This window comes from Oncorhynchus gorbuscha, linkage group LG24 (genome assembly GCF_021184085.1).
Source record: "Oncorhynchus gorbuscha isolate QuinsamMale2020 ecotype Even-year linkage group LG24, OgorEven_v1.0, whole genome shotgun sequence".
Classification (NCBI taxonomy): domain Eukaryota; kingdom Metazoa; phylum Chordata; class Actinopteri; order Salmoniformes; family Salmonidae; genus Oncorhynchus; species Oncorhynchus gorbuscha.
The window spans coordinates 34,245,448-34,268,582 of record NC_060196.1 but is presented as its reverse complement, the minus strand read 5'-3'; the positions used below and the strand labels follow the sequence as shown (position 1 = coordinate 34,268,582).

General features: G+C 39.8%; 15 non-coding genes across 15 annotated transcripts; all 15 read left to right on the top strand.

Moving 5' to 3' along the window:
• Positions 1-10,902: 10,902 nt before the first annotated feature.
• Positions 10,903-10,985, top strand: trnal-uaa. The gene has a single exon. It is a non-coding gene; the product is annotated as a tRNA-Leu (tRNA).
• A 741-nt stretch (positions 10,986-11,726) lies between these two features.
• Positions 11,727-11,809, top strand: trnal-uaa. The gene has a single exon. It is a non-coding gene; the product is annotated as a tRNA-Leu (tRNA).
• A 736-nt stretch (positions 11,810-12,545) lies between these two features.
• trnal-uaa lies at positions 12,546-12,628 on the top strand. Its single transcript has one exon. It is a non-coding gene; the product is annotated as a tRNA-Leu (tRNA).
• Positions 12,629-13,371: 743 nt separating this feature from the next.
• trnal-uaa lies at positions 13,372-13,454 on the top strand. The gene has a single exon. It is a non-coding gene; the product is annotated as a tRNA-Leu (tRNA).
• A 740-nt stretch (positions 13,455-14,194) lies between these two features.
• trnal-uaa lies at positions 14,195-14,277 on the top strand. The gene has a single exon. It is a non-coding gene; the product is annotated as a tRNA-Leu (tRNA).
• A 743-nt stretch (positions 14,278-15,020) lies between these two features.
• trnal-uaa lies at positions 15,021-15,103 on the top strand. The gene has a single exon. It is a non-coding gene; the product is annotated as a tRNA-Leu (tRNA).
• A 743-nt stretch (positions 15,104-15,846) lies between these two features.
• On the top strand, positions 15,847-15,929 carry trnal-uaa. Its single transcript has one exon. It is a non-coding gene; the product is annotated as a tRNA-Leu (tRNA).
• A 742-nt stretch (positions 15,930-16,671) lies between these two features.
• Positions 16,672-16,754, top strand: trnal-uaa. Its single transcript has one exon. It is a non-coding gene; the product is annotated as a tRNA-Leu (tRNA).
• A 744-nt stretch (positions 16,755-17,498) lies between these two features.
• Positions 17,499-17,581, top strand: trnal-uaa. The gene has a single exon. It is a non-coding gene; the product is annotated as a tRNA-Leu (tRNA).
• A 744-nt stretch (positions 17,582-18,325) lies between these two features.
• On the top strand, positions 18,326-18,408 carry trnal-uaa. The gene has a single exon. It is a non-coding gene; the product is annotated as a tRNA-Leu (tRNA).
• A 741-nt stretch (positions 18,409-19,149) lies between these two features.
• trnal-uaa lies at positions 19,150-19,232 on the top strand. The gene has a single exon. It is a non-coding gene; the product is annotated as a tRNA-Leu (tRNA).
• Positions 19,233-19,974: 742 nt separating this feature from the next.
• Positions 19,975-20,057, top strand: trnal-uaa. Its single transcript has one exon. It is a non-coding gene; the product is annotated as a tRNA-Leu (tRNA).
• Positions 20,058-20,797: 740 nt separating this feature from the next.
• On the top strand, positions 20,798-20,880 carry trnal-uaa. The gene has a single exon. It is a non-coding gene; the product is annotated as a tRNA-Leu (tRNA).
• Positions 20,881-21,623: 743 nt separating this feature from the next.
• trnal-uaa lies at positions 21,624-21,706 on the top strand. The gene has a single exon. It is a non-coding gene; the product is annotated as a tRNA-Leu (tRNA).
• A 741-nt stretch (positions 21,707-22,447) lies between these two features.
• trnal-uaa lies at positions 22,448-22,530 on the top strand. Its single transcript has one exon. It is a non-coding gene; the product is annotated as a tRNA-Leu (tRNA).
• Positions 22,531-23,135: the final 605 nt, after the last annotated feature.

Below are 23,135 nucleotides of genomic sequence, written 5' to 3'. Positions count from 1 at the left end.
GTACTGATTTAAAGCTACACTCGTTGTGAATCTAGCCAACAAGTCATATTTTTAAAATGCTTTTCGGCGAAAGCATGAGAAGCTATTATCTGATAGCATGCAACACCCCGAAATACCTGAAGGGAACATAAACAAAAGAATTAGCATAGCCGGCGCTACACAAGAGAAATAAATAAAATATAAAACATTCATTACCTTTGACAAGATTCTTTGTTGGCACTCCTATATGTCCCATAAACATCACAATTTGGTATTTTTCCCGGTCTTTTTAAATCCGTCCATGTATAACCAAAATGTCCGTTTATGAAGCCCGTCTGATCCAGGAAAAAACTGCTTTACAAATCGCAACGTCATTTTTAAAAATTAACAAAGTTGCCTATAAACTTTGACAAAACACTTCAAACTACTTTTGTAATCCAACTTTAGGTATTAGTAAACGTTAATAATAGATTCAATTGATCGCGGGGCGATGTGTATTCAATAGCTCCACGTCTTGAAATGAATGGTCGATATTCTCTCTTCCAAAACATCCTGTCGTGTACCGGATCAAATCAAGTGTCTCTTCTTCATTTGACCAAGGAACAACTTCAAGGCAATTTCCAAGACTGGCGACATTGTGTGGAAGCTGTAGGACTTGTAAACTGGGAGGTATATATTTTCCCTTGCCATAGACAATACAGCCAACTGGCGGATTGATCTTTTTTTTTGGTGAACAGTTTTCCTTGGGGTTTCACCTGTTAAACACGTCCTGTTATGGTCACAGACATGGTTTAACCAGTTTTAGAAACTTCAGGGTGTTTTCTATCCACACATACTAATCATATGCATATGCTATATTCCTGGCATGAGTAGCATGACTTTGAAATTTTGCGCGATTTTTAACAAAATGTTGAAAAAATAGTCCCGAGCCCAAAGAGGTTTTAAGACGGAGAATAGTGTGTTCAAAACCGGAATTGCATTCTGGGAGGATTTCCTTTCAATTTCCCATAGGCAAGCATTTCAATGGGTGGTCACCTCAACAACAACAAAAATTACAGATGGATTCTCCTTGGGTTTTCACCTACCATATCAGTTATGTTATACTCATAGACATTATTTTAACAGTTTCAGAAACTTCAGAGAGTGTTTCCTATCCAATACTACATATTATATGCATATCCTAGCTTCTGGGCCTGAGAAACAGGCAGTTTACATTTACATCCGAACTTCCGAATACTGCCCCCTATCCCTAAGAAGTTTTAACAGGATGTACCGGTGTCCTCATGCTTCTTTTTTTACCAGGGGTCCCACTATGTCCTTGGTGATGGGTTCAAAGGGTACCCCGGTCATTGGTAGGGGGACCAGAGGGTTTCGGAAGTGTGCTTTTGGGGCAGTGATTTGACACTACGGGCAGCTGTGACAATAGTCTTCCACAGCCCTTCTCATCCCGGGCCAGTGGAACCGGGCGGAGATCCGTTCCAGGGTCTTCTCCAACAGGTGGGTGTGGGCCAACTGAAGAATGGTTCCCACAGTACTTCTCGAAGTTCCCCCTGTTTGTGCAATACCTTATATAAAAGGTTATATTAGACTTGGAAATTGGGGTATCGCCAGGCACTCACCCACGGAAGTAGCTGTCCAACCACCGCTATCTATTGCGCTGCGGCGGCTTTCAAGTTCAGATTCTTCCACTGAACTGTCCCGACTTGTCCCCTCAGTGTTCCCCCATCGAGTGTCTCGGTTGGTCCATCGAAATCGATGAAGGGGAGGATAGGCTCCTCCTCCAGTTGTTCTCCAGGGGGTTGAACAGCGGTCAATCTCACCCCATGAGGAGGGGTACCGGCAACTCCGGTATGGCACCTACCATCATCCGGCAGCTCCCTTGTGACGTCACGATACTGGCCTGTATGGTTGGATACCGCTTTGTGTCACTGTGGACACAGGAAACGGACATCTTCCTACCACGTTCGGTCCATTGGCCCAGCAGGCTCATTGCTACGAGCATAACCACACTCCCGGAGTCTAATAGAGGTTCTGTGTCGTGTCCGTCAACCTTCACCTGGCCAATTAGTGCCATTGTTTCCAGGTGCGCACAACAGGAGGTGACGTAGTGCACTGCGCGGCCCACCTCAACTCAAGGGCTGGCTGATGGCTTCGACTCCTCTCTAGACAGGCAATTCCAGGCAAGGTGGCCCTGGGCGTCAAACTCAAAACACATACTTTGATCTCCATTTACCTGGGGTCGTCGGCAGTGGGTCTGCTCTCCCCCAGTCGTCTCTCCAAGGGTCTGTGGCCCTTTGGCCCTGCCGACTGTCGATTCCGGCAGCAGTGAGATTGTCCTTCCGTCAGCTCGGACGGGTCCTCGGCTCGGCTCCCCCTCAGCAGGGCCTCAGTGTCCTGATGTGTCTCCACTGCTCCCAGGAGGCCCTCCAAGATCTGGGGAATGCATAGACACTCTGCATCTCATAACATCATGGGGTATCCAGGCCCACTTTGGCTAGAATGGAGAGGGTGGCTATGTCAGTTATGAGTCATGCCATGGTGATGCGCAGTAGGTCGCTCATCTGGGCTTGGGGAGTGGCGTTGTCCATGAACCTCCAGTTGGGGAACAGCTGGGCCCGATGGGCCAGGCTGTACCCATAGCGGCTGAGTATCTCCCATTTGAGACAGTTGTAGTTAGCCACCTCTTTGCTGTTATGGTCCCAATACGCCTGTTGGGCGTTCCCAGAGAGGAACAGGGCCTGCAGACTTGCCCACTTCAGCCTTGGCCATCTTTGCTGTAGCACTGTCCGTTCAAACATGCAGAGGTAGTTTTTGATGCCTTCATCTTCGTTAGCTTAATTAAAAACTGGTTTGGATGCGATTCAGGAGGCACTCCTCGTTGTAGCTTACTCAACGAGGTGGGAATTTTGTAGCCGCTGTTCCTCCAGAGTTCGTTCCTGAACCATCTGTTGTGCTTGTTGGACCCGGACGAACTGAGCTATCAACTCGTTCATGCTGTTGCTATGTGAACGTCAACCCTGATCTGACCAGGTAATCAGAATGCCCTCATTCTACACCACTTGTGGCAGACCAGGGGGTTTGGTCAAGACATTTACATAGATCAGATAAAGACAGAGTTGGATTAGCTCAGTTTCAAGGGTGTTTATTTAAATAACAAACGAAAAGGAAACACTAGCCGGTATACCGTCTTCTGAGCTCCTGGGTCTTTCTGTGTCCTGGGGGGAACAAAACTGAGTTCCCTCCGTTACGGAGTATGACTATACGGGAGTAACCTTTCTTCCCCCAGTCCCCTCCCTCGTGTGCTGTCCATCTGGTAGCTTTATGGGACTTGTGCAGCTGGTGAGCAATCAGACCCTTGATTACTCAACAAGCCCCAATTAGTCCTGACCGGAGAGCCCATTGAGACATGGCACGTCCAGCAGAGGGAGCCATTGCCTCGCGATGTAAACTCCATCTGTCACCAGGCCTCGACAAGTCTCCCCTTGGTGTCTGACCTGCTGTACCCCACTGTTAGTTAGACAGCTAACAAAGACAGCAAACTGACAAGGCATCTTATTACAATACATTTGATATATTTTTCATTGACTGACATTGAGTACTATTGTATTCCTGCACATTTTTGGTTATTTAATTTAGCTAGGTAAGTCAGTTAAGAACAAAATCATATTTTCAATGATGGCCTATGAACAGTGCATTAACTGTTTCGTTCAGGGGCAGAATTACAGATTATTACCTTGTCAGCTCGGGGAATCAATCTTGTAACCTTTTGGTTAGTGGTCCCGTGGTGGGAACATATATCAGCGGAAATTTCAAGTGCGCCACGTATAGATTTTGATAAAACTCAAACTTTCATTAAAATGCACATACAATATACTGAATTAAAGCTACACTCGTTGTGAATCTAGTTACAGAGTCAGATTTGTAAAATGCTTTTCGGCGAAAGCATGAGAAGCTATTATCTGATAGCATGTAACACCCCAAAAGACCCGCAGGGGACGTAAACAAAATAATTAGCATAGTCGGCGCTACACAAACCGCACAATAAAATAGAAAACATTCATTACCTTTGACCATCTTCTTTGTTGGCACTCCTAGATGTCCCATAATCACTATTGGGTATTTTTTTCGATTAAATCGGTCCATATATAGCCAAGATATCGATCTATGAAGACTGTGTGATAAACGAAAAAAAATACGTAACGTCATTTTTTTAAATTAAAAAAGTCGACGATAAACTTTCACAAAACACTTCGAAATACTTTTGTAATGCAACTTTAGGTATTAGTACTTTAGGTATTAGTATAAGCGATAAAATTCATCAGGAGGCGATGTGAATTCTATAGGTGTCCGTCTGGAAAAAATGTCCGGATTTTTCTCAACCAAAACATCAGGTCAGAGACCGGAGGGAATCGGTTCCCTTGATTCGGTTTGACCAAGAATCAAAGCCGAAGCAAATGACAAGACTCTATACATCGTGTGGAAGCTGTAGGTACTGCAACCTCGGCCTCGTTTAATTCGGTTCTTCTTGAACAATTCCTGGAAGTGGCGCATGGATATTTATTTCCATTTTCAGTGATCAGATTTTCTTGCACTTTTCGATGAAACGCACGTTCTGTTATAGTCACAGCAGTGATTTCACCAGTTTTATAAACGCCTGAGTGTTTTCTATCCACACATACTAATCATATGCATATACTATATTCCTGGCATGAGCAGCAGGGCGCTGAAATGTTGCGCGATTTTTAACAAAAAGCTGTGAAAAGCTGCTTAGATTCTCGACATCCTTAACAGGAAAATTCATATTTTCAATGATGGCCTATGAACAGTGCATTAACTGTTTCGTTCAGGGGCAGAATGACAGATTATTACCTTGTCAGCTCGGGGAATCCATCTTGTAACCTTTTGGTTACTAGTCTAACGCTCTAACCACTAGGCTACTCTGCCACCCCTGTTTCTTTGACATTGTTTCATTCATATATACAAATGTATTTGGTCACCCCTTCAAATGAGTGGATTCAGCTTTTCAGCAACGCCCGTTGCTGACAGGTGTATAAAATCGAGCACACCGCCATGCAATCTCCATAGACAAACATTGACAGTAGAATGGCATAACTTATGAGCTCAGTGACTTTCAACTTGCCACCGTCATAGGATGGCACCTTTCCGACAAGTCGGTTTGTCAAATTTCCACACTGCTAGAGCTGACCTGGTCAACTGTAAGTGCTATTATTGTGAAGTGGAAACGTCTAGGAGCAGCAACAGCTTAGCCGCGAAGTGGAAGGCTACACAAGCTCCCAGAATGGCACAATAGAGTGCTGAAGCGTGTAGCGCATGAAAATCATCTGTTCTTGGTTGCAACCTTTTGTCGGGAGCATCATGAAATGGGTTTCCATGGCCGAGCATCCACACACAAGCCTAAGATCAGGATGAGCAATGCCAAGTGTTGGCTGGAGTGGTGTAAAGCTCTTTTCCATTGGACTCTGGAGCAGTGGAATTGCATTCTCTAGAGTGATGAATCACGCTTCACCATCTAATAGTCCGATAGACGAATCTGGGTTTGGCAGATGAAAGGATAATGCTACCTGCACGAATGTATAGTGCCAACTATAAGGTTTGGTGGAGGAGGAATAAGGGTCTGGGGCTGTTTTTCATTGCTCGGGCTAGGCCCCTTAGTTCCAGTAAAGGTACATTATAGAATGCTACAGTATAGAATGACTATTCTGTGCAACAGTGGCAACAGTTTTGGGAAGGCCCATTCCTGTTTCAGCATGACAACTACCCCGTGCACAAATACAGAAATTGTTTGAGATCGGTGTGGATGAACTTGACTGGCCTGCACAGAGCCCTAAACTCAACCCCATCGAATGTGTTTGGGATGAATTGGAACACCGACTGTGAGCCAGGCCTAATAGTCTAACATCAGTCCCCACAACAAAGTTCCAGCATCTAGTGGAAAGCCTTCCCAGAAGAATATAGGCTGTTATAGTGGCAAAGGGGGGACAAAATCCATATTAATGCCCATGATTTTGGAATGAGGTGTTAGACACGCAGGTGTCCACATACTTTTAGTCATAGTTAAAACAAAGGATTTCTTCGTAGGCTACAGTATTTGACTAGACTGATTTTATGCTGACGATGTCAGTCATTTATTGCCCATTGTTTCTATGAGCATACAGCATTACAATAGTGGGCACTAAGTTCTATTTAAAACTTTACATTCAATTATTTCAATGGACACTGTAGCAATGCTCTATTGGTCTTACCTATCTGATTGTCACGCCACTGGTCAAAAGACACTTATCAGCTACGGCAAACTGATTCACACACAGTTATTCTTACTGATGACAGCCTGACAATACAGTGTTTGAAGGCAGTACTTCAGGTCCATTAGCATGATGATTAATTGGCACTCCATTGAGAACATAGGGTCGAAAGTTGAATTGGAGATAATGGGATCGGTCTAAGCACGGCGACCATGAGAAGCCTGGCCCTAATTTTCATTTGCTTTTGGGCGACAGTGGGAGAACCTTTAGGGTGAGAAGTGCAATTTGACCTCAGGAACGTTCCTGAGATGCCCCTAAATTCAACCTGAAGACTATGTAGGTTATGAATGTCTTATGAACCTGTCTTTGATGACAATCCATCAGGCCACTATGAAGTCTGCCTGTGTTGATTCTAAGCTTCATGGAGTAACCGGAAGTGGTTAAAATCACCCTAAAAGTGTTTTTCCATACCCAACCAGCAGTTTGTGATAAATAGTGCATTCAAACCTGTGTAAATCGGTCAGTTTTTAACGTATACACTTAAAACTATGTCTTCTGTAAAGGCATACCCAAGTCGGGATATGTGTTTACTTATAGCTTCCTGTGCCAACCGGAAGTGCCTTAAATGGTGTCATAGGTGCTGTTTCGAAGGTTTAAAATAGTAAGATCTGGTTAAGGTCTTTGAGTCATTATCAACTTGTTTATTTTTCTTCTTGCTTTGAAACCCCGTTCTTGTATTAAGTATGATTTGAATGTCAACAAGTCTCATTTAGATATTTTCTGTCTCAAAGACAAAATAACCAGGATGGCTGAGTGGTTTAGACTGCTGGAATAAAAAATCCAATGAATGCTCTGTTCTTCTGGGTACTAATAGCATTCCTGGAAAAAACGTACTTTGAATGTAATCAACTCACCTTTCATTCATTTCCAATTAGCGTGGCTCAAATCTGAAAGGAATGACTATGACAAGTTCTTCTACTTTGACTCAGCTCTTGTTAGTCTTTTAGAAACACCTGGATGTCAGTGTGTTTAAGGCGTTAGAGTCATGATCAAAATTAAAATCTTATTGTTTGTTCCAAACCTACATCTGGTAGAAAGTTTGATTTGGATGTAATCAAGATTCATATACATATTGTCTAGATCAAAGCCGAAAGATGTGTGTGCTCCATATTCCATTTTGACTGCGCCCTTGAATTTATATTTAAAAACCAGGATGGCTTTATTTAACTTAAGATCAATGGCAAGTCAGTGAACCCCACTCTGGTATGAGTTCATCTATCATTTGGGAACAGTGGGTTAACTGCCTGTTCAAGAAAGACAGATTTGTACCTTTGTTTCAGCTCGACTTTGTTCCCCTTATTCCGCCTTGACTTTGAACTTTAAAAACACAAAAGATGGCTAAGAAGTTTGGTGTTGGAGTCATTATCAACCAATTATTATTCATCTTGCTTCAAACCCCATTTTTGTATTAAGTTTGATTTGATGTCAACAAGTTTTAGATAAAAGTCCTCAAAGCCAAAATAACTGACTGGCTCCTCATTCCAATTTCACTGGGCTCTTGATTGTACCATTAGACCAGGATGGCTGAGTATGAGACTGCTTATTAAACCAATGAATGGATCTTCTTGTGAGATACCAACCGGATTTCTGGAAAAAACTTACCATGTAATCAACCCACCTTTCATTCATTTCCAATTAGCGTGGGTCAAATCTGAAAGGAATGAGTTCATCTAGCTTTGGATCTTAAGCTGTATATTTTGGTGTTCCATTTCCATATATTTTACCTCTTGGGGATGTTATTTGAAAACATAATGTTAACTTTCACTATTATTGACACTTACATTTCAATGAAACATGGTGAAGCCTTGCCCTTGCTAGAAGCATGTGTTTCAGACATAAGGAAGTGGATGGCTTGACTACTTTGAACTCAAATCTACTTTTAAAATGTTCTTGTTTGTTCCAAACCTACTCTGGTAGGACAAAACAGAGATGCTTGTTCTGGTCCCAAAAACAAAGATCTAACTGTGTTGAATTCCATTTTAATCTTAATGGAATTTATCGTTTAAATAAAACTGGATGGCCGAAGGACCTTAAGGCGTTGGACTTAAGATCCAATGGATCTCTACGTCCTCGTGGGTTCGAAGAACATATCAAGACCATTTCATCTACAGCTTTTTAATCAATGTAACATTTCACTCAAAATCAAAACTTTCTGTCCAAAAATTGACTTTGAAAATTAATCCATGCTTTTGTCACTTCTAGCAGACTTTATGCTTTAAAAACACAAAAAGATGGCTAAACTTCAGTTGGTGTTACGGTCATTCCTGATCAACCAAAAAATTGATCATATTACTCCAGTGCCCCATTCTTGTATTAAGTGGATTTGGATGTCAAAGCAAGGGCTGATTTCAAGATATTTTCTGATAACCTACAAAACTACATGGGCTTGCTCCTCATTCCAATTCACTGATTTGGCTCTTGATTGTACACGTACGCTTCACAAGACCAGGAATTGTCCCTAGAATTTCTAAGCAAACAGCGGGAGGCAGGGTTAGAGCTCCATTTTTATGGAATAAAATCTGAATGCTATCCATGTGGATACCAACCGGTCTCTGGAAAAAAGTTACTTTGGATGTAATCAACTCTTCAGTTTCATTGATTCCAATTAGTCTGGCCCAAATCTGGGAAGGAATGACTGGAAAAGATCTTCAACAAACTCAGCTCTTGTTAGTCTTTTAGAAACACCTGGATGTCAGTGTGTTTCCAGGCGTTAGACTCTGATCGAAATTAAAATGTTCTTGTTTGTTCCAAACCTCCATCTGGAAGGTTTGATTTGGATGTAATCAAGGTTGATTCACTATTGTCTGGATCATCCAAAAGATCTAACTGTGTGCTCCATATTCCATTTTGACTACGCATGAATTTATGTTTTTACACCAGGATGCTATACTTAGCCTTGTCTCAGGATGGACATTTCGATGTAAGTCGGTGGTTGAAGTTAACCCTCTAGTGGTGTGAGGGCATGCTATCATTTGGATGTAATTAATTGTCCTTCCTCATTTGAAATTTCTGTTGAGGGGTGCTGAAAGAATTGACTTTGTTCTCCTGATTCCTCCTGACTCAGCCTCCAGTATTTATGCTTAAAAACACAAAAGATTAAGAAGTTTGGGGTTGGGTCAGTTTCAACTTATATTGGATTCATCTTCTCCTGTCCTAAACCCCATTCCTGTGTAATTAAGTTTGATTTGGATGTCAACAAGTCTCATTTAGATATTTTCTGAGCCCAAATGCCCCAGGACTAACTGACATGATGCTCCTCTTCCAATTTCACTGGGCTCTTGCTTGCTACAGTTTCAACTGGATGGCTGAGTGGGTTAGACTGCTGGTCATTTATGAACATTTGAACATCTTGGCCATCTTCTGTTATACTCAACCCGGCACAGCCAGAAAAGGACTTTCTTTGGCCACCCCACATATGCTTTCTCTAATTCTCACGTTCTTTCTCTTCCACCTGATTAGGACCATGCCCCTCAAATCTGAAATGGAATGACTGTCCCCAGTGACCTGTCCGTCTTCTGCTCCAGTTTCAACTGTTCTGACTCAGCTTTCAACCATGCTGGTCATTTATGAACACACATCTGGATGTCAGTGTGTTTAAGGCGGCACAGCCAGAAGAGGACTGGCCATCCAAATTAAAATGTTCTTGTTTGTTCCAAACCTACATCTGGTAGAAAGTTTGATTTGGATGTAATCAAGGTTCCTACATATTGTCTGGATCAAAGCCAAAAGATCTAACTGTGTGCTCCATATTCCATTTTGACTGGGTTGAATTTATGTTTATTACACCAGGATGGAGATATTAGGCGTTGACTTAAGATCCAATGGACATACTCCTCGTGGGTTCGAACCCCATGGTATGATTTCATCTATCATTTGGATGTAATCAATTGTCCTTTCACTCATTTGAAATTTCTTTTGACGAAAGCTGAAAGAATTGACTTTGTTCCCCTTATTCCACCTTGACTCAGCAAGTGTTTATCGTTTAAAAACACAAAAAATGGCTAAGAAGTTTGGTGTTGGAGTCATTATCAACTTAATTATTATTCATCTTGCTTCAAAACCCCATTATTGTATTAAGTTTTTTTTGATTATCAACAAGTCTCATTTAGATATTTTCTGACTCAAAGCCAAAATAACTGACTGTGTGCTCCTCATTCCAATTTCACTGGGCTCTTGATTGTACTGTACACCAGGATGGCTGAGTGGGTTAGACTGCTAGAATAAAAATCCAATGAATGCTATCTTCTTGTGGATACCAACCGCATTTCTGGAAAAAACTTACTTTGGATGTAATCAACCCACCTTTCATTCATTTCCAATTAGCGTGGCTCAAATCTGAAAGGAATGACTATGACAAGATCTTCTACTTTGACTCAGCTCTTGTTAGTCTTTTAGAAACACCTGGATGTCAGTGTGTTTAAGGCGTTAGACTCGTGATCGAAATTAAAATGTTCTTGTTTGTTCCAAACCTACATCTGGTAGAAAGTTTGATTTGGATGTAATCAAGGTTAATTTACATATTGTCTGGATCAAAGCCAAAAGATCTAACTGTGTGCTCCATATTCCATTTTGACTACGCCCTTGAATTTATGTTTACTACACCAGGATGGCCGAGAGGTTAAGGCGTTGGACTTAAGATCCAATGGACATATGTCCTCGTGGGTTCGAACCCCACTCCTGGTATGAGTTCATCTATCATTTGGATGTAATCAATTGTCCTTTCACTCATTTGAAATTTCTTTTGACGAAAGCTGAAAGAATTGACTTTGTTCCCCTTATTCCGCCTTGACTCAGCAAGGTTTTATCGTTTAAAAACACAAAAGATGGCTAAGAAGTTTGGTGTTGGAGTCATTATCAACTTAATTATTATTCATCTTGCTTCAAACCCCATTCTTGTATTAAGTTTGATTTGGATGTCAACAAGTCTCATTTAGATATTTTCTGACTCAAAGCCAAAATAACTGACTGTGTGCTCCTCATTCCAATTTCACTGGGCTCTTGATTGTACTTTACACCAGGATGGCTGAGTGGGTTAGACTGCTGGAATAAAATCCAATGAATGCTATCTTCTTGTGGATACCAACCGCATTTCTGGAAAAAACTTACTTTGGATGTAATCAACCCACCTTTCATTCATTTCCAATTAGCGTGGCTCAAATCTGAAAGGAATGACTATGACAAGATCTTCTACTTTGACTCAGCTCTTGTTAGTCTTTTAGAAACACCTGGATGTCAGTGTGTTTAAGGCGTTAGACTCGTGATCGAAATTAAAATGTTCTTGTTTGTTCCAAACCTACATCTGGTAGAAAGTTTGATTTGGATGTAATCAAGGTTAATTTACATATTGTCTGGATCAAAGCCAAAAGATCTAACTGTGTGCTCCATATTCCATTTTGACTGCGCCCTTGAATTTATGTTAATTACACCAGGATGGCCGAGAGGTTAAGGCGTTGGACTTAAGATCCAATGGACATACGTCCTCGTGGGTTCAAACCCCACTCCTGGTATGATTTCATCTATCATTTGGATGTAATCAATTGTCCTTTCACTCATTTGAAATCTCTTTGGATGAAAGAATTGACTTTTTTCCCCTCATTCCGCCTTGACTCAGCAAGTGTTTATCGTTTAAAAACACAAAAGATGGCTAAGAAGTTATGGGGTTGGAGTCATTATCAACTTAATTATTATTCATCTTGCTTCGAAACCCCATTCTTGTATTAAGTTTGATTTGGATGTCAACAAGTCTCATTTAGATATTTTCTGACTCAAAGCCAAAATAACTGACTGTGTGCTCCTCATTCCAATTTCACTGGGCTCTTGATTGTACTTTAAACCAGGATGGCTGAGTGGGTTAGACTGCTGGAATAAAATCCAATGAATGCTATCTTCTTGTGGATACCAACCGCATTTCTGGAAAAAACTTACTTTGGATGTAATCAACCCACCTTTCATTCATTTCCAATTAGCGTGGCTCAAATCTGAAAGGAATGACTATGACAAGATCTTCTACTTTGACTCAGCTCTTGTTAGTCTTTTAGAAACACCTGGATGTCAGTGTGTTTAAGGCGTTAGACTCGTGATCGAAATTAAAATGTTCTTGTTTGTTCCAAACCTACATCTGGTAGAAAGTTTGATTTGGATGTAATCAAGGTTAATTTACATATTGTCTGGATCAAAGCCAAAAGATCTAACTGTGTGCTCCATATTCCATTTTGACTGCGCCCTTGAATTTATATTTATTACACCAGGATGGCCGAGAGGTTAAGGCGTTGGACTTAAGATCCAATGGACATATGTCCTCGTGGGTTCGAACCCCACTCTTGGTATGAGTTTCATCTATCATTTGGATGTAATCAATTGTCCTTTCACTCATTTGAAATCTCTTTGGATGAAAGCTGAAAGAATTGACTTTGTTCCCCTTATTCCGCCTTGACTCAGCAAGTGTTTATCGTTTAAAAACACAAAAGATGGCTAAGAAGTTTGGTGTTGGAGTCATTATCAACTTAATTATTATTCATCTTGCTTCGAAACCCCATTCTTGTATTAAGTTTGATTTGGATGTCAACAAGTCTCATTTAGATATTTTCTGACTCAAAGCCAAAATAACTGACTGTGTGCTCCTCATTCCAATTTCACTGGGCTCTTGATTGTACTTTAAACCAGGATGGCTGAGTGGGTTAGACTGCTGGAATAAAATCCAATGAATGCTATCTTCTTGTGGATACCAACCGCATTTCTGGAAAAAACTTACTTTGGATGTAATCAACCCACCTTTCATTCATTTCCAATTAGCGTGGCTCAAATCTGAAAGGAATGACTATGACAAGATCTTCTACTTTGACTCAGCTCTTGTTAGTCTTTTAGAAACACCTGGATGTCAGTGTGTTTAAGGCGTTAGACTCGTGATCGAAATTAAAATGTTCTTGTTTGTTCCAAACCTACATCTGGTAGAAAGTTTGATTTGGATGTAATCAAGGTTAATTTACATATTGTCTGGATCAAAGCCAAAAGATCTAACTGTGTGCTCCATATTCCATTTTGACTGCGCCCTTGAATTTATATTTATTACACCAGGATGGCCGAGAGGTTAAGGCGTTGGACTTAAGATCCAATGGACATATGTCCTCGTGGGTTCGAACCCCACTCCTGGTATGAGTTTCATCTATCATTTGGATGTAATCAATTGTCCTTTCACTCATTTGAAATTTCTTTTGATGAAAGCTGAAAGAATTGACTTTGTTCCCCTTATTCCGCCTTGACTCAGCAAGTTTTATCGTTTAAAAACACAAAAGATGGCTAAGAAGTTTGGGGTTGGAGTCATTATCAACTTAATTATAATTCATCTTGCTTCGAAACCCCATTATTGTATTAAGTTTGATTTGGATGTCAACAAGTCTCATTTAGATACTTTCTGACTCAAAGCCAAAATAACTGACTGTGTGCTCCTCATTCCAATTTCACTGGGCTCTTGATTGTACTTTAAACCAGGATGGCTGAGTGGGTTAGACTGCTGGAATAAAATCCAATGAATGCTATCTTCTTGTGGATACCAACCGCATTTCTGGAAAAAACTTACTTTGGATGTAATCACCACCTTTCATTCATTTCCAATTAGCGTGGCTCAAATCTGAAAGGAATGACTATGACAAGATCTTCTACTTTGACTCAGCTCTTGTTAGTCTTTTAGAAACACCTGGACGTCAGTGTGTTTAAGGCGTTAGACTCGTGATCGAAATTAAAATGTTCTTGTTTGTTCCAAACCTACATCTGGTAGAAGGTTTGATTTGGATGTAATCAAGGTTAATTTACATATTGTCTGGATCAAAGCCAAAAGATCTAACTGTGTGCTCCATATTCCATTTTGACTGCGCCCTTGAATTTATATTTATTACACCAGGATGGCCGAGAGGTTAAGGCGTTGGACTTAAGATCCAATGGACATATGTCCTCGTGGGTTCGAACCCCACTCCTGGTATGAGTTCATCTATCAGTTGGATGTAATCAATTGTCCTTTCACTCATTTGAAATTTCTTTTGACGAAAGCTGAAAGAATTGACTTTGTTCCCCTCATTCCGCCTTGACTCAGCAAGTGTTTATCGTTTAAAAAAACAAAAGATGGCTAAGAAGTTATGGGGTTGGAGTCATTATCAACTTAATTATAATTCATCTTGCTTCGAAACCCCATTATTGTATTAAGTTTGATTTGGATGTCAACAAGTCTCATTTAGATACTTTCTGACTCAAAGCCACAATAACTGACTGTGTGCTCCTCATTCCAATTTCACTGGGCTCTTGATTGTACTTTAAACCAGGATGGCTGAGTGGGTTAGACTGCTGGAATAAAATCCAATGAATGCTATCTTCTTGTGGATACCAACCGCATTTCTGGAAAAAACTTACTTTGGATGTAATCAACCCACCTTTCATTCATTTCCAATTAGCGTGGCTCAAATCTGAAAGGAATGACTATGACAAGATCTTCTACTTTGACTCAGCTCTTGTTAGTCTTTTAGAAACACCTGGACGTCAGTGTGTTTAAGGCGTTAGACTCGTGATCGAAATTAAAATGTTCTTGTTTGTTCCAAACCTACATCTGGTAGAAGGTTTGATTTGGATGTAATCAAGGTTAATTTACATATTGTCTGGATCAAAGCCAAAAGATCTAACTGTGTGCTCCATATTCCATTTTGACTGCGCCCTTGAATTTATATTTATTACACCAGGATGGCCGAGAGGTTAAGGCGTTGGACTTAAGATCCAATGGACATATGTCCTCGTGGGTTCGAACCCCACTCTTGGTATGAGTTTATCTATCATTTGGATGTAATCAATTGTCCTTTCACTCATTTGAAATCTCTTTGGATGAAAGCTGAAAGAATTGACTTTGTTCCCCTCATTCCGCCTTGACTCAGCAAGTGTTTATCGTTTAAAAACACAAAAGATGGCTAAGAAGTTATGGGGTTGGAGTCATTATCAACTTAATTATAATTCATCTTGCTTCGAAACCCCATTATTGTATTAAGTTTGATTTGGATGTCAACAAGTCTCATTTAGATACTTTCTGACTCAAAGCCAAAATAACTGACTGTGTGCTCCTCATTCCAATTTCACTGGGCTCTTGATTGTACTTTAAACCAGGATGGCTGAGTGGGTTAGACTGCTGGAATAAAATCCAATGAATGCTATCTTCTTGTGGATACCAACCGCATTTCTGGAAAAAACTTACTTTGGATGTAATCAACCCACCTTTCATTCATTTCCAATTAGCGTGGCTCAAATCTGAAAGGAATGACTATGACAAGATCTTCTACTTTGACTCAGCTCTTGTTAGTCTTTTAGAAACACCTGGACGTCAGTGTGTTTAAGGCGTTAGACTCGTGATCGAAATTAAAATGTTCTTGTTTGTTCCAAACCTACATCTGGTAGAAGGTTTGATTTGGATGTAATCAAGGTTAATTTACATATTGTCTGGATCAAAGCCAAAAGATCTAACTGTGTGCTCCATATTCCATTTTGACTGCGCCCTTGAATTTATATTTATTACACCAGGATGGCCGAGAGGTTAAGGCGTTGGACTTAAGATCCAATGGACATATGTCCTCGTGGGTTCGAACCCCACTCCTGGTATGAGTTCATCTATCATTTGGATGTAATCAATTGTCCTTTCACTCATTTGAAATTTCTTTTGATGAAAGCTGAAAGAATTGACTTTGTTCCCCTCATTCCGCCTTGACTCAGCAAGTGTTTATCGTTTAAAAACACAAAAGATGGCTAAGAAGTTTGGGGTTGGAGTCATTATCAACTTAATTATTAATTCATCTTGCTTCGAAACCCCATTCTTGTATTAAGTTTGATTTGGATGTCAACAAGTCTCATTTAGATATTTTCTGACTCAAAGCCAAAATAACTGACTGTGTGCTCCTCATTCCAATTTCACTGGGCTCTTGATTGTACTTTAAACCAGGATGGCTGAGTGGGTTAGACTGCTGAATAAAATCCAATGAATGCTATCTTCTTGTGGATACCAACCGCATTTCTGGAAAAAACTTACTTTGGATGTAATCAACCCACCTTTCATTCATTTCCAATTAGCGTGGCTCAAATCTGAAAGGAATGACTATGACAAGATCTTCTACTTTGACTCAGCTCTTGTTAGTCTTTTAGAAACACCTGGATGTCAGTGTGTTTAAGGCGTTAGACTCGTGATCGAAATTAAAATGTTCTTGTTTGTTCCAAACCTACATCTGGTAGAAAGTTTGATTTGGATGTAATCAAGGTTAATTTACATATTGTCTGGATCAAAGCCAAAAGATCTAACTGTGTGCTCCATATTCCATTTTGACTGCGCCCTTGAATTTATGTTTATTACACCAGGATGGCCGAGAGGTTAAGGCGTTGGACTTAAGATCCAATGGACATATGTCCTCGTGGGTTCGAACCCCACTCCTGGTATGAGTTTCATCTATCATTTGGATGTAATCAATTGTCCTTTCACTCATTTGAAATTTCTTTTGACGAAAGCTGAAAGAATTGACTTTGTTCCCCTTATTCCGCCTTGACTCAGCAAGTGTTTATCGTTTAAAAACACAAAAGATGGCTAAGAAGTTATGGGGTTGGAGTCATTATCAACTTAATTATTATTCATCTTGCTTCGAAACCCCATTCTTGTATTAAGTTTGATTTGGATGTCAACAAGTCTCATTTAGATATTTTCTGACTCAAAGCCAAAATAACTGACTGTGTGCTCCTCATTCCAATTTCACTGGGCTCTTGATTGTACTTTACACCAGGATGGCTGAGTGGGTTAGACTGCTGGAATAAAATCCAATGAATGCTATCTTCTTGTGGATACCAACCGCATTTCTGGAAAAAACTTACTTTGGATGTAATCAACCCACCTTTCATTCATTTCCAATTAGCGTGGCTCAAATCTGAAAGGAATGACTATGACAAGATCTTCTACTTTGACTCAGCTCTTGTTAGTCTTTTAGAAACACCTGGATGTCAGTGTGTTTAAGGCGTTAGACTCGTGATCGAAATTAAAATGTTCTTGTTTGTTCCAAACCTACATCTGGTAGAAAGTTTGATTTGGATGTAATCAAGGTTAATTTACATATTGTCTGGATCAAAGCCAAAAGATCTAACTGTGTGCTCCATATTCCATTTTGACTGCGCCCTTGAATTTATGTTTATTACACCAGGATGGCCGAGAGGTTAAGGCGTTGGACTTAAGATCCAATGGACATACGTCCTCGTGGGTTCGAACCCCACTCCTGGTATGAGTTCATCTATCATTTGGATGTAATCAATTGTCCTTTCACTCATTTGAAATTTCTTTTGACGAAAGCTGAAAGAATTGACTTTGTTCCCCTTATTCCGCCTTGACTCAGCAAGTGTTTATCGTTTAAAAACACAAAAGATGGCTAAGAAGTTTGGGGTTGGAGTCATTATCAACTTAATTATTATTCATCTTGCTTCGAAACCCCATTCTTGTATTAAGTTTGATTTGGATGTCAACAAGTCTCATTTAGATATTTTCTGACTCAAAGCCAAAATAACTGACTGTGTGCTCCTCATTCCAATTTCACTGGGCTCTTGATTGTACTTTACACCAGGATGGCTGAGTGGGTTAGACTGCTAGAATAAACCATCCAATGAATGCTATCTTCTTGTGGATACCAACCGCATTTCTGGAAAAAACTTTCTTTGGATGTAATGAACCCACCTTTCATTCATTTCCAATTAGCGTGGCTCAAATCTGAAAGGAATGACTATGACAAGATCTTCTACTTTGACTCAGCTCTTGTTAGTCTTTTAGAAACACCTGGATGTCAGTGTGTTTAAGGCGTTAGACTCGTGATCGAAATTAAAATGTTCTTGTTTGTTCCAAACCTACATCTGGTAGAAAGTTTGATTTGGATGTAATCAAGGTTAATTTACATATTGTCTGGATCAAAGCCAAAAGATCTAACTGTGTGCTCCATATTCCATTTTGACTACGCCCTTGAATTTATGTTTACTACACCAGGATGGCCGAGAGGTTAAGGCGTTGGACTTAAGATCCAATGGACATACGTCCTCGTGGGTTCGAACCCCACTCCTGGTATGAGTTCATCTATCATTTGGATGTAAACAATTGTCCTTTCACTCATTTGAAATTTCTTTTGACGAAAGCTGAAAGAATTGACTTTGTTCCCCTTATTCCGCCTTGACTCAGCAAGGTTTTATCGTTTAAAAACACAAAAGATGGCTAAGAAGTTTGGTGTTGGAGTCATTATCAACTTAATTATTATTCATCTTGCTTCAAACCCCATTCTTGTATTAAGTTTGATTTGGATGTCAACAAGTCTCATTTAGATATTTTCTGACTCAAAGCCAAAATAACTGACTGTGTGCTCCTCATTCCAATTTCACTGGGCTCTTGATTGTACTTACACCAGGATGGCTGAGTGGGTTAGACTGCTAGAATAAAAATCAAATGAATGCTATCTTCTTGTGGATACCAACCGCATTTCTGGAAAAAACTTACTTTGGATGTAATCAACCCACCTTTCATTCATTTCCAATTAGCGTGGCTCAAATCTGAAAGGAATGACTATGACAAGATCTTCTACTTTGACTCAGCTCTTGTTAGTCTTTTAGAAACACCTGGATGTCAGTGTGTTTAAGGCGTTAGACTCGTGATCGAAATTAAAATGTTCTTGTTTGTTCCAAACCTACATCTGGTAGAAAGTTTGATTTGGATGTAATCAAGGTTAATTTACATATTGTCTGGATCAAAGCCAAAAGATCTAACTGTGTGCTCCATATTCCATTTTGACTACGCCCTTGAATTTATGTTTACTACACCAGGATGGCCGAGAGGTTAAGGCGTTGGACTTAAGATCCAATGGACATACGTCCTCGTGGGTTCGAACCCCACTCCTGGTATGAGTTCATCTATCATTTGGATGTAATCAATTGTCCTTTCACTCATTTGAAATTTCTTTTGACGAAAGCTGAAAGAATTGACTTTGTTCCCCTTATTCCGCCTTGACTCAGCAAGGTTTTATCGTTTAAAAACACAAAAGATGGCTAAGAAGTTTGGTGTTGGAGTCATTATCAACTTAATTATTATTCATCTTGCTTCAAACCCCATTCTTGTATTAAGTTTGATTTGGATGTCAACAAGTCTCATTTAGATATTTTCTGACTCAAAGCCAAAATAACTGACTGTGTGCTCCTCATTCCAATTTCACTGGGCTCTTGATTGTACTTTACACCAGGATGGCTGAGTGGGTTAGACTGCTAGAATAAACATCCAATGAATGCTATCTTCTTGTGGATACCAACCGCATTTCTGGAAAAAACTTTCTTTGGATGTAATCAACCCACCTTTCATTCATTTCCAATTAGCGTGGCTCAAATCTGAAAGGAATGACTATGACAAGATCTTCTACTTTGACTCAGCTCTTGTTAGTCTTTTAGAAACACCTGGATGTCAGTGTGTTTAAGGCGTTAGACTCGTGATCGAAATTAAAATGTTCTTGTTTGTTCCAAACCTACATCTGGTAGAAAGTTTGATTTGGATGTAATCAAGGTTAATTTACATATTGTCTGGATCAAAGCCAAAAGATCTAACTGTGTGCTCCATATTCCATTTTGACTGCGCCCTTGAATTTATGTTAATTACACCAGGATGGCCGAGAGGTTAAGGCGTTGGACTTAAGATCCAATGGACATACGTCCTCGTGGGTTCGAACCCCACTCCTGGTATGAGTTCATCTATCATTTGGATGTAATCAATTGTCCTTTCACTCATTTGAAATTTCTTTTGACGAAAGCTGAAAGAATTGACTTTGTTCCCCTTATTCCGCCTTGACTCAGCAAGGTTTTATCGTTTAAAAACAAAAGATGGCTAAGAAGTTTGGTGTTGGAGTCATTATCAACTTAATTATTATTCATCTTGCTTCAAACCCCATTCTTGTATTAAGTTTGATTTGGATGTCAACAAGTCTCATTTAGATATTTTCTGACTCAAAGCCAAAATAACTGACTGTGTGCTCCTCATTCCAATTTCACTGGGCTCTTGATTGTACTTTACACCAGGATGGCTGAGTGGGTTAGACTGCTAGAATAAACATCCAATGAATGCTATCTTCTTGTGGATACCAACCGCATTTCTGGAAAAAACTTTCTTTGGATGTAATCAACCCACCTTTCATTCATTTCCAATTAGCGTGGCTCAAATCTGAAAGGAATGACTATGACAAGATCTTCTACTTTGACTCAGCTCTTGTTAGTCTTTTAGAAACACCTGGATGTCAGTGTGTTTAAGGCGTTAGACTCGTGATCGAAATTAAAATGTTCTTGTTTGTTCCAAACCTACATCTGGTAGAAAGTTTGATTTGGATGTAATCAAGGTTAATTTACATATTGTCTGGATCAAAGCCAAAAGATCTAACTGTGTGCTCCATATTCCATTTTGACTGCGCCCTTGAATTTATGTTAATTACACCAGGATGGCCGAGAGGTTAAGGCGTTGGACTTAAGATCCAATGGACATACGTCCTCGTGGGTTCGAACCCCACTCCTGGTATGAGTTCATCTATCATTTGGATGTAATCAATTGTCCTTTCACTCATTTGAAATTTCTTTTGACGAAAGCTGAAAGAATTGACTTTGTTCCCCTTATTCCGCCTTGACTCAGCAAGTGTTTTATCGTTTAAAAACACAAAAGATGGCTAAGAAGTTTGGTGTTGGAGTCATTATCAACTTAATTATTATTCATCTTGCTTCAAACCCCATTCTTGTATTAAGTTTGATTTGGATGTCAACAAGTCTCATTTAGATATTTTCTGACTCAAAGCCAAAATAACTGACTGTGTGCTCCTCATTCCAATTTCACTGGGCTCTTGATTGTACTTTACACCAGGATGGCTGAGTGGGTTAGACTGCTAGAATAAACATCCAATGAATGCTATCTTCTTGTGGATACCAACCGCATTTCTGGAAAAAACTTTCTTTGGATGTAATCAACCCACCTTTCATTCATTTCCAATTAGCGTGGCTCAAATCTGAAAGGAATGACTATGACAAGATCTTCTACTTTGACTCAGCTCTTGTTAGTCTTTTAGAAACACCTGGATGTCAGTGTGTTTAAGGCGTTAGACTCGTGATCGAAATTAAAATGTTCTTGTTTGTTCCAAACCTACATCTGGTAGAAAGTTTGATTTGGATGTAATCAAGGTTAATTTACATATTGTCTGGATCAAAGCCAAAAGATCTAACTGTGTGCTCCATATTCCATTTTGACTGCGCCCTTGAATTTATGTTTATTACACCAGGATGGCCGAGAGGTTAAGGCGTTGGACTTAAGATCCAATGGACATACGTCCTCGTGGGTTCGAACCCCACTCCTGGTATGAGTTCATCTATCATTTGGATGTAATCAATTGTCCTTTCACTCATTTGAAATTTCTTTTGACGAAAGCTGAAAGAATTGACTTTGTTCCCCTTATTCCGCCTTGACTAAGCAAGTGTTTATCGTTTAAAAACACAAAAGATGGCTAAGAAGTTTGGTGTTAGAGTCATTATCAACTTAATTATTATTATCTTGCTTCAAACCCCATTCTTGTATTAAGTTTGATTTGGATGTCAACAAGTCTCATTTAGATATTTTCTGACTCAAAGCCAAAATAACTGACTGTGTGCTCCTCATTCCAATTTCACTGGGCTCTTGATTGTACTTTACACCAGGATGGCTGAGTGGGTTAGACTGCTAGAATAAACATCCAATGAATGCTATCTTCTTGTGGATACCAACCGCATTTCTGGAAAAAACTTTCTTTGGATGTAATGAACCCACCTTTCATTCATTTCCAATTAGCGTGGCTCAAATCTGAAAGGAATGACCATGACAAGATCTTCTACTTTGACTCAGCTCTTGTTAGTCTTTTAGAAACACCTGGATGTCAGTGTGTTTAAGGCGTTAGACTCGTGATCGAAATTAAAATGTTCTTGTTTGTTCCAAACCTACATCTGGTAGAAAGTTTGATTTGGATGTAATCAAGGTTAATTTACATATTGTCTGGATCAAAGCCAAAAGATCTAACTGTGTGCTCCATATTCCATTTTGACTGCGCCCTTGAATTTATGTTTATTACACCAGGATGGCCGAGAGGTTAAGGCGTTGGACTTAAGATCCAATGGACATATGTCCTCGTGGGTTCGAACCCCACTCCTGGTATGAGTTCATCTATCATTTGGATGTAATCAATTGTCCTTTCACTCATTTGAAATTTCTTTTGACGAAAGCTGAAAGAATTGACTTTGTTCCCCTTATTCCGCCTTGACTCAGCAAGGTTTATCGTTTAAAAACACAAAAGATGGCTAAGAAGTTATGGTGTTGGAGTCATTATCAACTTAATTATTATTATTCTTGCTTCAAAACCCCATTCTTGTATTAAGTTTGATTTGGATGTCAACAAGTCTCATTTAGATATTTTCTGACTCAAAGCCAAAATAACTGACTGTGTGCTCCTCATTCCAATTCCACTGGGCTCTTGATTGTACTTTACACCAGGATGGCTGAGTGGGTTAGACTGCTGGAATAAAATCCAATGAATGCTATCTTCTTGTGGATACCAACCGCATTTCTGGAAAAAACTTACTTTGGATGTAATCAACCCACCTTTCATTCATTTCCAATTAGCGTGGCTCAAATCTGAAAGGAATGACTATGACAAGATCTTCTACTTTGACTCAGCTCTTGTTAGTCTTTTAGAAACACCTGGATGTCAGTGTGTTTAAGGCGTTAGACTCGTGATCGAAATTAAAATGTTCTTGTTTGTT